The sequence below is a fragment of the Ochotona princeps genome, chromosome 22 (assembly GCF_030435755.1).
Source record: "Ochotona princeps isolate mOchPri1 chromosome 22, mOchPri1.hap1, whole genome shotgun sequence".
Lineage (NCBI taxonomy): Eukaryota > Metazoa > Chordata > Mammalia > Lagomorpha > Ochotonidae > Ochotona > Ochotona princeps.
In genome coordinates, this window is record NC_080853.1 from 40,477,609 (window position 1) to 40,489,722 (window position 12,114).

Consider the following 12,114-nt stretch of genomic DNA (forward strand, 5'->3'; position numbering starts at 1 on the left):
ACAGCCCAGAGCAACAGGGGCTATTGGCTTCGGATTGGCTCAGCACCAGCTGTTCTGGCTATTTGCAGAGTGAATCTGTGAATGGAAGATCTCTGTCTCTCATCCTCTCTCTAGATCTAACTTTCCAGTAAAAACAAATAAAATCTTTAAAAAAAAAAGTTGAGCCGTCTCTATTAGAAAGGAACTGACTCAGGCATCCCAAATCCAAGTGTGTCCTAGCTGCTTGGTTTCTGATCTAGCTCACTGCTGTTGTGCCTAGGAAAGCAGCAGCAGGTGGCTCAAGTGCTGGGGCCCTGCCATCCATGTGGGAAAAGTGGATGAAATTCCTGGCTCTTGACCCAGCCCTGGCTGTTCCTTAGGCCATTTTGCCATGTGGGAGTGAACCAGCAGATAGAGGAATGAATTCTATATCTCTTCTCCCCACCCACCTTTCTATATCTCTTTTGTACCCCCTCCTCTTTCTCTGTAACTTTTCCTTTCAAGTAAGTACAGACTTTTATAAAAGTGGTGTATAAAGAAAGCAAATATTTACCAGAAAAAATTGAAGTTATAGAAGGGAACCCAATTCTAGGGTTGAACACTATAATATTTAAATTAAAGGTTTCATTGGAGGAGGCCAGTAATAGATTTAATTAATTTGAACAAAAAATGAAATGAGCAGAGCCTGAGAGACTAACCAAGTATGGTAAGTGACCCAATGGACACATTATGGAAGTTTCAGGAGAACAGAAGGGAGCAGAGAGACGACTTCAACAAATGGCCACACAGAAGAACCCTGAATTTGGCAAGAGAAGTTCAGTGAACTCTTAAATAATATAAACTCAGAAACCTGTGCTAGGACTAATAAACTGTTGAAAACCAGAGACAGAATTTTGTATATACTAACCTAAAATTTTATATTTGTCCTGGAAAAATGAGAGAAAAATCAAGTCATTCCGAGATTAAAGCTAAAGCAGTTCATTGCTATCTTTCAAGAAGTGGTAAAGGGGACTTGTTGCAGCCTCTCTGGGAGTTAAACTGCCACCTGCAATTCTGGCTGCTGTGCCTCTGGCTCAGCTCCCTGCTCTTAGCTGGGAAGACAGTGGAGGATGTCCCACACTGGGTCCTGTACCAAGGGAGACAGTGGAGGATGGCTCATGCTGGGTCCTGTACCAAGGGAGACAGTGAAGGATGGCCCACCCTGGGCCCTGTACCCATGCAGTGATGCAGTTCCCTGCTCTTAGCTGGGAGGACAGTGGAGGATGGCCCACGCTGGGCCCTGTACCCACGCGGGAGACCTGGATGTGCAACTCCTGCCTGTTGCTTCCCCCTGGTCCAGCCCTGGCACTTGCAGCCTTTTGGGGAGTGAACTAATGAACAGAAGGTACTCATTCTACCCTGCTCTCTCCATCACTCCCTCCTTCCTTTCCTCCCTTCATCCTCCTCCTCTCCCTTTCCTTCTCTCCTCCCCTTTCCCTCTCCCTCTCTCTTTAACTACCTTTCAAATAAATAAACAAATCTCAAGAAAAGGGGCGGGAGTTGTGGTAAAGGGAGACTTTCACGTAGAAAATGAGGTGGTTAAGAGAGTATCTCATATCCACAGGAATATGGAAAAAATAAATGAATGTCAAGCTGTGAAGGATGTTCAATTTTCTATTGTCTATAGGACTTGTAGGACAAGTGAGTAAAAATATATGTTAAAGCAAGTTCTTTGGGGGATGTATAGTTTAGGATATGCCTTCAGTCATCTTGGGATTATAGTATGTTTGGTCATTCAGCTATTAAAACCCATTGTTACTGTAATCAGTATCATCAGATGTAGTTGTTCTACAGAATAATTCAAATTCTGGGTCCTACGTAGGAATAGTTTCTGACTTCAGTGTTTAATTTGTGTTCTAATCCTACTGCCTATCTTGTTCCCTGGTTCATTCTTGCAAACTCACCTACATCGTAGGCTGTGTCTTGATTTTCTTCCCAGTTGCCTTTCAGCATCTGCTTTGTAGGAAGGCCTGGATTTCTTTGCCCTGTGTTGTAAATAAGGCAGGTGCTTTGGGAAGAGACAAGGAGCTGTTGTGTTTCTGCTTCTGAGCTACAGAGTTACGGGAATGGGAACAGTGGCAAGGTTTTCCGAGTGACAACTCATTCTAGATGTGTGCTGCTTAAATTCTGAGCAGCAGCCTAAGATCCTCTTGGTCTGAGGCTGCAACCTCCTAAGCTGGGTGAACAGGGGCTTCTTTGGGGAAGCCCCTACCTTGGAAGCTTCGAACAGCTTGAGCCTCTAGTTGCTGCGGGGGAGTCTGTAGGCACCTAAGTCAGGAGGAGTGCAGAGGGAGAAAGAGGTTCCAGGACTGCAGCCTGTTGCCTTTCTTTGTGAGTCTTCATTAACATTATTTTTTCCCCTTTAATTTTGTCAATCTTTACATAGTTTGTTAAGGCACAACGGTCAAGGATGACGGGAAAGTGGGTAAGACCATTGTTTCTACATTATTGCTTTTTTTTTTTTTTTGTATCTGTGGTAAAGGGGGAGATAAAGGGAGAAGCCCCACCCAGCCACCCGTCCATCCCAGATCCCTGATGTGGGACATGCTTCGAGGGTCCTGCTCAAGTGGTTTTGACAATTAAGCAATTATGAATTGTTGCCAGTCTCACCATTCCAAGCATGATGAAATCGCTGCAGAATTCACTGACTGACATAGTCACCTTAGTCTCCAGCTTGCCCAGATTGACACTGCCGACATATGACTGGGTAGTTGATTGATTTGTTCTGTTCTCCATCCTCTGTAGTGGTACGAGGTGTCTTCTGCAGGTTCTAATGGACTGCCATATACTCATGGGCACCTGGATATGCTGTCTACTGAGTCTTCGAGGAGCCTCTGAGGAGGCTCAGCTTTAACACTTGCACCCCATGGTCAGACCATGGAACCTGCACTTCTCTTCATGGTAACATTCTTGAATGGAAGTTTCTTGTTTTGCTGTTTGTTCTTAGGATCATTTTCCAAAGTTCTCTCCTCACCCTGAGATTGATTTATTTGAAATACAGATTTTATAGAGAGAAGATTAGAAAGAGGGATATTCAGTCTGCTGGTTCACTCCCCAAATGGCTGCAATGCCACAGCTGAGCTGATCCAAAGCCTGGAGCCTAGAGCTTTTTCCTGGTCTCCCATGTGGTACAGAGGCCCAAGGATTTAAGTCATCCTCTGCTGCTTTCCTAGGCAGGGAGCTGGTTTGGAATTGATGCAGCTGGGACATGAACCAACTCCCATATGAAATGCCGGTGTGATAGATGAGGATTAGGATGCTACACCACCATGCCAGCCCCTAAATGATTATATATAAATATTTAAATGTATACAAAGGGTTAATATATTGTATATTTTTATATATTATACATATGTTTTTTAAAATACAGTTTTCAGCAATTTATCTTGTGATAAGCAAGTGGAGTGCTTCATTCTGTCATGCCAGAGTCATTTTCCTTTTTGTCTTTTAATGTGCATTTACAAGCTGACTAATGATATCAATCATCTTTTCATTTTTTCATTATTTCTGTCATTCTTTCCTCTTTGGTAAGGTGTTTGTACATATCATTTTCTATTTTTAGTTGGGTTGTTTGCTGCTGTTCCATTTTTGGGTATAGTTTAAATACTATTCCTGGTTGCATAGTGACATGCATATATTTGTCTTACTTTTTTCAACTTAACAGTGGCTGGGAGAAAAGCTCAGATTCATGAAGTCTACTTCACCAGTTTGTCTTGTCATTTATTGGTCTTTTGGTGTCGTGCCAGACCAGTTGTCAGACCCTCCCTCTCAGTCCTAAAGATTTCACTTGTGTTTCGTGTGGAGTTTTTTTTCCCTGAATAAAAGTTTCATGGTTTTTCATTTTACATTTTAAGTTAATGATGCATTTTAATTTTCCTACAGAGTGATAGCATGGGAGTTTAAACTGTTGATGTATTTTTCATTTTTTGTGTTCAATTACTGCAGTATGATTTATCAAGAAAGGCTGCCCTTTCCCTGTTGCATTGCATTTGCAAGTTTATAAAAGGCATGATTGGATCATTGTTGGGTTCTCTAGCATTCTATTACTTATTTGAGAGAGAACTCTTAACTGTAGTGTATCTCCCCAAATGCCTTGCAATGGCTTGGACTGGGATGGTAAGAAGCCAGAAAATCAACCCTGATCCACTACTTGGTGGCAGGGAACCAATGACCTGAGCTCTTCCTCACAGAGTCTGCATTAGCAGGGAGCTAGGGTTAGGAATAGAGCTGGGCAACAAACCCAGACACTAATATAGGATGCAAATGTCTCAAACGCAACCTCAACTTCAACCTCTGGGGCTAGATGCTTACCCCCAGCCTCTAGAGTTTTAAGGCCTTTTCTTTGGGTCTTCATTATGTATGGGAGTTCTGGAATTTGATTTCTATCTGATTGTTGGTGTTGCAATGGGTTTAATTTCATGTTGGAGTGCTGGTTTGATTCCCAGTTGCTGGATCAGAAGTGGAACAACTGAACAAGAATGCTTGTATCTTTGGAATGAATAATCCCACTTACCCATTTCATATGACAGTTTATTCCCCCTCTTCTGCCTCGTAAAATTGCTAGTAAAACCATTGGAAAGGAATAATATGGCAACTGAATAGGAAATGTTAATTTTATTTACTTATTTACTGTTTTATAGGCATTTATCCAAGTTCCTTGGATTCTTATTTTTACTGAGAAAGTAGAAACAAGTGTTGCAGAATATAATCTGGAATTTCTAAGCAAAGTATGGAATTAATGTAATTGATAATAGCAAAATAAAATATGGCAGTCAGAAGTTCACTCACAGTATTTTCTGCCTATGAAAGTCAAGCAATTGACACAAGACAATGTGATATGCTTCCTGTGGGATTGTCCCATGAACAGACACCATGATGAGAATGTGAGAGCAAGGAGTTTATTTGTGAGGTACTCAGAGCATGAGCACAGGAGAATGAAAGAGAAGGCAAGAAGGGGATGTAACGAAACGTGTGTTCTTGACCCAGTTATTGTGGGTGATATTTAGACTTCAATCATCCTACATGGTCCTCTGGGTCCAAGTGTAGAAGCTGCCTCAGAATAAGCAGCTCTAAAGAAGCTAGGGTATTTGTCTTTCAACTCCCATCATCACCAATAAGGGCCATTTTAAGCAGTTTCACACCAGAACACTTGGCGTGGGGCTTAGTACAGGAGAGAAAAAACATGCAAGGAGGTACAGGTGTTTTTTTCAACAAGGTCAGTGCCAAGGATGTGGGTATTTGCTGCTGTAGTGTGTTTACTTATGATAATAGTCTCCAGCGGCAATTCAATCTTTTATTTTCTTGGGACATTAAGAGTTTACTTTGAGGAACGTGCAGTTAAAAAAATCTAATAATTTGCCCCTGCTTGGTGCTAATTACTGTATTCCTGCCTCTGTAACCCTGCTTTACTTGTTCTGCTAAGGCCATGTGACCTCAGGCCTGACGATTTAGGGGCAATTGCCCAGGTACCCAGCGGGGACCCACCTGCCTACGTGACACTTGTCCCATCACGCCTATAGGAAGCCCCCACCTACTCTTTGAACTAACCAATAGTGTAAAGGTCCCTTATACAAATGAGGCTACTAAAACCTAACCCTCTGATTGGCTGATTTTTGTATAAAAACCCTAAGATTTGGAGGCTCGGGGTCTTTTTCCTCCGAGACCCCGCCATTGTCGAATAAACGCTCCTGATGACTTCTGACTTCTGGTGATTCTTTGGGAAAGAGCGGCGGGGCAGCGGCGGCAGCAGAAGTGGCAGCAGCGAGGGCACCGCGGTGCTGTGTCCGCGGCGGGCGACTGTGGCACCTAGGGGGTGGCTGCGGCGGAGGTGGTAGCAGAAGGCGGCCCCAGAGGCAGCGGCCAAAAAAGGAAGCAGCAGCGGATCGTGACCTTGACCACAGCAGCAGCAGGGACGGCCCTAGGTCGTCCCTGGCTGAAGAGTTGCAACGCCGGTCCAAAGAGGAGCTGGCGCCTGCAGAGCTGTACGGGGACAGGTCTGCCATTGGCCAGTGCCGCCGAGCTGCAACACTGTTTCAGGTTGTGACCAATTAGGACCCAAAGAGCTGAGACTATGGCCCCACCTCTGTCAGCTCGCTGCCCGCCTACCTGCCCGGCGGCGCCACGGTTCAGGAAGCCCCACCTTCCTGCCGGGCTGACCCACCCAGCTGCGCCACGATCCAGGAAGCACCGCCTACCTGCCTGGCAGCACCACGGTCAAGTCCCGCCTACGCTCACCTGCCTGGCTGTGGCCTTGTCCAGGGAATCCTGCTTGCTTGCCACCCACCCGTCTGCCAGCTAGCCGGGGAGCTGAATCCATCCAGCCGCCCTGACGCCATTGCCGGTACAACAACTTCCAGAAGAAAGTCCTAATGACAAGGTACTTTGATACTCTCAATTAAGACATGTATTGGACCAGAAAATAATTATCTGGTGATGGGCAGGAAATTAACCCGTTAATTTTAATTTTCTGAGTTAATTCCAAGTCCCACAGGGCATGACATTTTGTAAGTTATTCTTACTAACTTTTTTCCAGTGTAAACCACACTGGCTCCAAATGTCAGTCTTTGCCCTCCATGTGTCTCTCAGATTGAATCATTAAGAAATGACTGAGTTACATCTACAAGAACATGTCCTGGACACAGGCCCTGTTATAAAAGGTGAATACGGTAGCTCATTTGGTTTTGTAGTACAAGAGGAGCAGAACTAACTGGACAACTAACCTAAACAAACGATGATAGCAAAAAATCTCAGTGAATGGAGCCAATGGAGCCAATGGAGGGTGATATCATCCTCAAATCAGTGAAACAGGCAGCATTTCAGAACTCTCCAAACCACTTGGACAGAACCCTTAGAATCTGTACACCCTGAGACTCTGCGTTGATATGAGGTGGTGGTTCTTCATCCCTGGGTACTGGATGTGTGGAAAGTTGTCTCTCTCCTTCCCCCCAAAACAACAAGAAATCACAAATTTGGAAGCAATGAGTACATCCAATTTTCCCTAAACCTTGATCCTTCCCACCCTGATATCCACCATGTAATCTGATTTTGGATTTTTTCTTCTATTTTATTTTTAATTTCTTTAAAAGATTTATTTATTTTTATTGCAAAGTCAGGTATACAGAGAGGAGGAGAAACAAAGATCTTCCATCCGATGATTCACTCCCCAATGGCTGCAACAGCTGGAGCTGAGCAGATTCGAAGCCAGCAGCCCAAAGTCTCTTCCAGGTCTTCTACAGGGGTGCAAGGTCCCAAGGCTTTGGGTCATCCTCAACTGCTTTCCCTGTCGCAAGTATGAAGCTGGATGGGAAGCGGGGCTGCTAGGATTAGAACTGGCATACATATGTGATCCCAGCATGTTCAAGGCGAGGGCTTTAGCTGCTAGGCTGCTGTGCTGGGCCCAGATGTTTTTCTTTTTTTATCTCCTGTAGTCATACAGGAAGACGAGATCATCCCTTGTTGTCAAACTATGCCAGCTCTCAGCCATAAGAGACGGTCATTCGATGACACCTTAGAGACCCCGATGTGAGGAAGAGTGTTCCGAGGGTGTTATCTGAGTGGTTTTTTGATAGTTCTGAGAAGTTGGTTTCATTGGTCCAGGGTTGAGAGAATCTAACCAAGGACTACTGGTTGACAAAGTCCAGCTTAGTGCATCCACAGACACAGGAACGTGCTGTAAAGCTTGGCCAGGAGAATTGTCCAACTTGTCCTGCTTTCTATCCTTTGACAAGGCAGTCAACATCCCTCTGCTGACCTAGATGAGTGGGCTGGCATGTCCCCTGTGTGCATTTGACATGCTGTCCGCTGCACAGGAATCAGCAACTGAAGAGACTCTAAGATCAGGCCACACATCCTTTGATTTTCCCTGTGGCAGGGATCTGAGTCCAGCTGTCTAGTTGGGGTGTCCCTCAAGAAACCTCACTTGGGGAGACCTGATTTTTTTTTTAAGATTTTTATTATTATTGGAAAGCCGGATATAGAGAGAGGAGGAGAGACAGAGAGGAAGATCTTCCATTTGATGTTTCACTCCCCAAGTGAGCCGCAACGGGCCGGTGCGCACCGATCCGATGCCAGGAACCAGGAACCCTCTTCCAGGTCTCCCATGCGGGTGCAGAGTCGCAAAGCTTTGGGCCGTCCTCGACTGCTTTCCCAGGCCACAAGCAGGGAGCTGGATGGGAAGTGGAGCTGCCGGGATTAGAACGGGTGCCCATATGGGATCCCGGGGCTTTCAAGGCGAGAACTTTAGCCGCTAGGCCACGCCGCCGGGCCTGGGGCGACCTGATTTGACTCTTGTGTGTGCCAGCCAGGGCAGGGTCAGGTGCGGTCTGTCACCTGCACCAGTCAATACAAATACTGGTGGATGCTTCTGGCCAGATAGATGGACATGGCTTGTCCCCAGTCCTGACACTCACTGTTGGGTACTGTGGCCTAGCACAACTGGCCTACACCTATTCCAGCTTTCACCGGTGAGTGCTACAGTCTAGCCTACCTGGTCCACTCCCCAACCTGTCTCTCACACTCACCAATGGGAACTATAGCTCAGCAGGGGAGTCCCCCAGAGTTCCCCTACTAGACCCATGCCCAGCCCTGGGTCTTGCATTAGCAGGAAGCTGGAGCAGAAACAGAGCAAGCAGGACTTGAACCATTGCCTGTGTGGAATGCTGGAGCTTCTATCTGAGGATCAACATGTTCTACCACTGTGCCAGTCTCACGCATCAGATTTTCAAGAGTCTTTTGAGGTTCAGAAGCCAAGCCAAGAACTTGCCCTTGAATTTCACCTGAAATTTCCTTAGAACTGGAAGAATTAGTTTCCTCTTGAGACAACCCAGATATCCCAAGTTCCCTGGGGCTGCCAACAAGCGACTTGTGAGTTCACTGCATCAGATGAACCCAGCGAGTTGAGTGTCTGTCTTTGCAGGGGCAGAGGATGGGCCCTTGAGTTTTCCCAGGGCCACTGAGAAGCAGCTAGCTGCAGCCCTGGCTGGCTTCTCTGTGAGCCGTCAGTTTTCTCATACAGTGTGTGTGTGCAGTGGCTCACAAAGTCAGCGTAGTTCCTAACTGTCAGCTGGAGACACCTGATTCTCAAAGGCTACATCTAGTCAGACCCTTGGTGTCCTCCATAGGATCCTGTTGAGGGAAAGATTCTAATGAACAGCATATCAACAACATTAATAGTTTAACCTCAGGACTGGCCATGGTATAGCAAGCTAAACCTCTGCCTGTGTCGCGGCTAGCTGAGCCAGCATAGTAGGCACGGCGAATGTCCGAGCGAAAAGCACCGACACACGGAGACCATGATGGTGTTACAAGTGCTGGGAGCCGTCTCTTCTAGCCGTCCTCCACAAGCCTCTTTATTACCATATTACCTCCTCTTTCCCCCAAGCCCATCAACAGGACAATAGGACACCAATGAGTCTGCAAAGGCTAGGTGCTACTGCCTTAGGCCCGATTCCTGAGTGCTCAGCTTAAGGAATGTAAATCAACTCTTCAGCCCACAACATATTCCCCCTTCTGTATTAAAGCAGACTTGAATGCGCCTGTCTTAGGTTGTGGACTCTCAGGTTATCAGCCTTACCCGTCATCGGGAACCTCCGTAGCATGACGGAGACCCTGTCCTAGGTTGGTCAGTTCCCGGTCCATCTTACCCGTCACTGGCTGCCATTCAACGCCTTGTCTGCTGCAGCTGCTCAACCATACTTGGGGAGGCTGGTAACCCTGTTCCAAGGCTGGGAGTGAATATCAGCTCAGTAGCAAAGAGCAAACAGCAGTTTTCGGGCTTGGGAAAACAAAGCACTTCACAGGTGAAACATACATTAAAGGCACAATGGGAGGCAAGAGGCCATGATCTTAGGAGTAACTTAGCTCGTAACAATGAGCAGACAGCAGTTCCCAGGCTTGGGAAAACAATTAGCACTTGCACAGATGATAAAACAGAAATGCATACAATACAACAGAAAGGCATATGATGGGGTACAGGAGGCCTAGACCAAATCTAACAGCATTTGCTATTTCTTTTCCAACAAATCAACCCATAGTCCAGCATAGTCCAGTATGCCCACCCGCTCATGTTCATCAGTAAAGTCCTGTTGTTCCATAACTCTGGCAGTCTGTTCTGCAACCTTGTTCACTGTCACCACGGTAGCTGGTGGTGGCGGCTGTTGATGTACTGGCTATGATGGTCGCCGTTATGCCAAAGTCTCTTTTATTCTTATCAGGCCAACATAGGCCTCTCCATCAGTCCCAACAGGCAGAGGCGGGATTCAGGGCAGCTGCAGGATAACAGCAGAATCGCGATTGCCATTCCAGCATGCTGTCAGGGTGCACTGGAACTTGGTGTCATTCCTTTCAGAGGCATCTCCTGTACTTAAGAGAGAAGCATAGGGATAACACAAGCAAACACAAGCTTCAAATTCAAAGAGCTAAGGTTCACTCACAAGAGCGAGTCCTCAGGTTCAGAGGAAAGAAGGAACTAATCCTCTGCCATAGTGGCGGGAGGAGAAACAAGAGAGAAAAACCCGTAAAGTTTCCTCTCAAAGATGTTTCTCCAAAAACAAAGAAAATTCCTGGTATCCAAGGTACCTGGCCCTGGGACAAAAGGCCAGAAAGGTGTCACTGGCCAACTTCCTTGGTCCATTTCAAATGATAAAGAGGCCAGTCTGAAGCCCTCCTCCTTGCCAATGCCTGGAGAAGTGGGCTGAGGCTTCAGGTGGGGAATAGAAATGCAAATGTCACCCTTGTCTGTTGGGGAAGTAAGTACCTGTTAAGATAAGCATTTGTCCTGGGAGAGACATGCTCTGGTGACTCCAAGACAAGGTGGGGAAAAAATAAACAAAACAAAAGGAGTTTCAAATCAAAGCACGGATGGGTAATAGCAAGGCTCAATACTTCCTCCCCCATCCCACATGCCTCTCAGAGAACAAAGTCCAAAGCCACCGATAAACTTCGGCTTTGCCAACAGTCAGGGAACACGCTGCAGAACAGCGACAAAATACTGATATACTTATGTTAAATATAAAGGCCTAATATACTTGCTTGTCCCGTTGATCTTCCGACTCAAATGCCATCATCTTGTCCAGTATCTGAGCTTTCACAAGACTCAGCAGCAGAAGCTTGCCGGACAAGCCTCTCAGGAATCCACCTCGGACCATTTTCATTTTCTGGGAAAACACAAACTGATCCTCGCCCCCAAATGAGGACGGGATCTGGGCCTAGCCACTTACCAGTCAAGGGGTCCTTCCACATAACATAACCTTTCTGCTTCTGAGACGGATTCCAATGATGATCTGCAGCAGACCGTCCTTCAGCATCCAATGTTAGAAAATTTAAAATAAATAATACAAGATTCAAAAGATCTCGGGGAGTGCTATATTCCCCCTTTTTGGTTTTAATAAGGTAATCCTTAATAGTACGGTTGGCACGTTCCACAATACCTTGTCCTTGAGGATTATAAGGAATACCTGTAATTAATTGTATATGGTGGGAGGCAGCAAAATCACGAAACTTGCTGCTAGTATAGCAAGGACCATTATCAGTTTTGATAACTTTAGGAGTTCCCAAGATGGAAAAACATGCATAGCAATGGGCTAGAGTATGTCTGACTTGTTCTCCTGTCTGAGGAGTAGCTAAAATAAATCCAGAACAAGTATCGATAGTGACATGCACATACTTTAGTGTCCCAAACTCTGGGATGTGTGTCACGTCCATTTGCCAGACATGATTGGGCAACAGTCCTCTGGGATTTACACCATAACGAGGAACAGGTAAAAATTGAGGGCACACTGAGCATTGCTTCACGATGGTTCTGGCTTGTTCCTTAGTCAGACTAAAGCGCAAACTAAGCGTGTTAGAATTCAAGTGAAATCTAGCATGTGCCTTTTGAGCTTCTTCAAGAGCTGAGGCTACCAATTTGGTGGCTGAATCTGCAGCCGCATTTCCTGATGTCAAGGGCCCAGGTAAACCTGTATGGGCTCGAATATGAGTCACAAAGAATTTATCTTTGCGGGCCCAAATACAGGCCTGAATTTTAGCAAATAGAGATGCTGCTGTGGAGTGGGAAGAAATTTGGCCCGCAGTCTCCAGCACAGGAAGGGAATGGGCAAC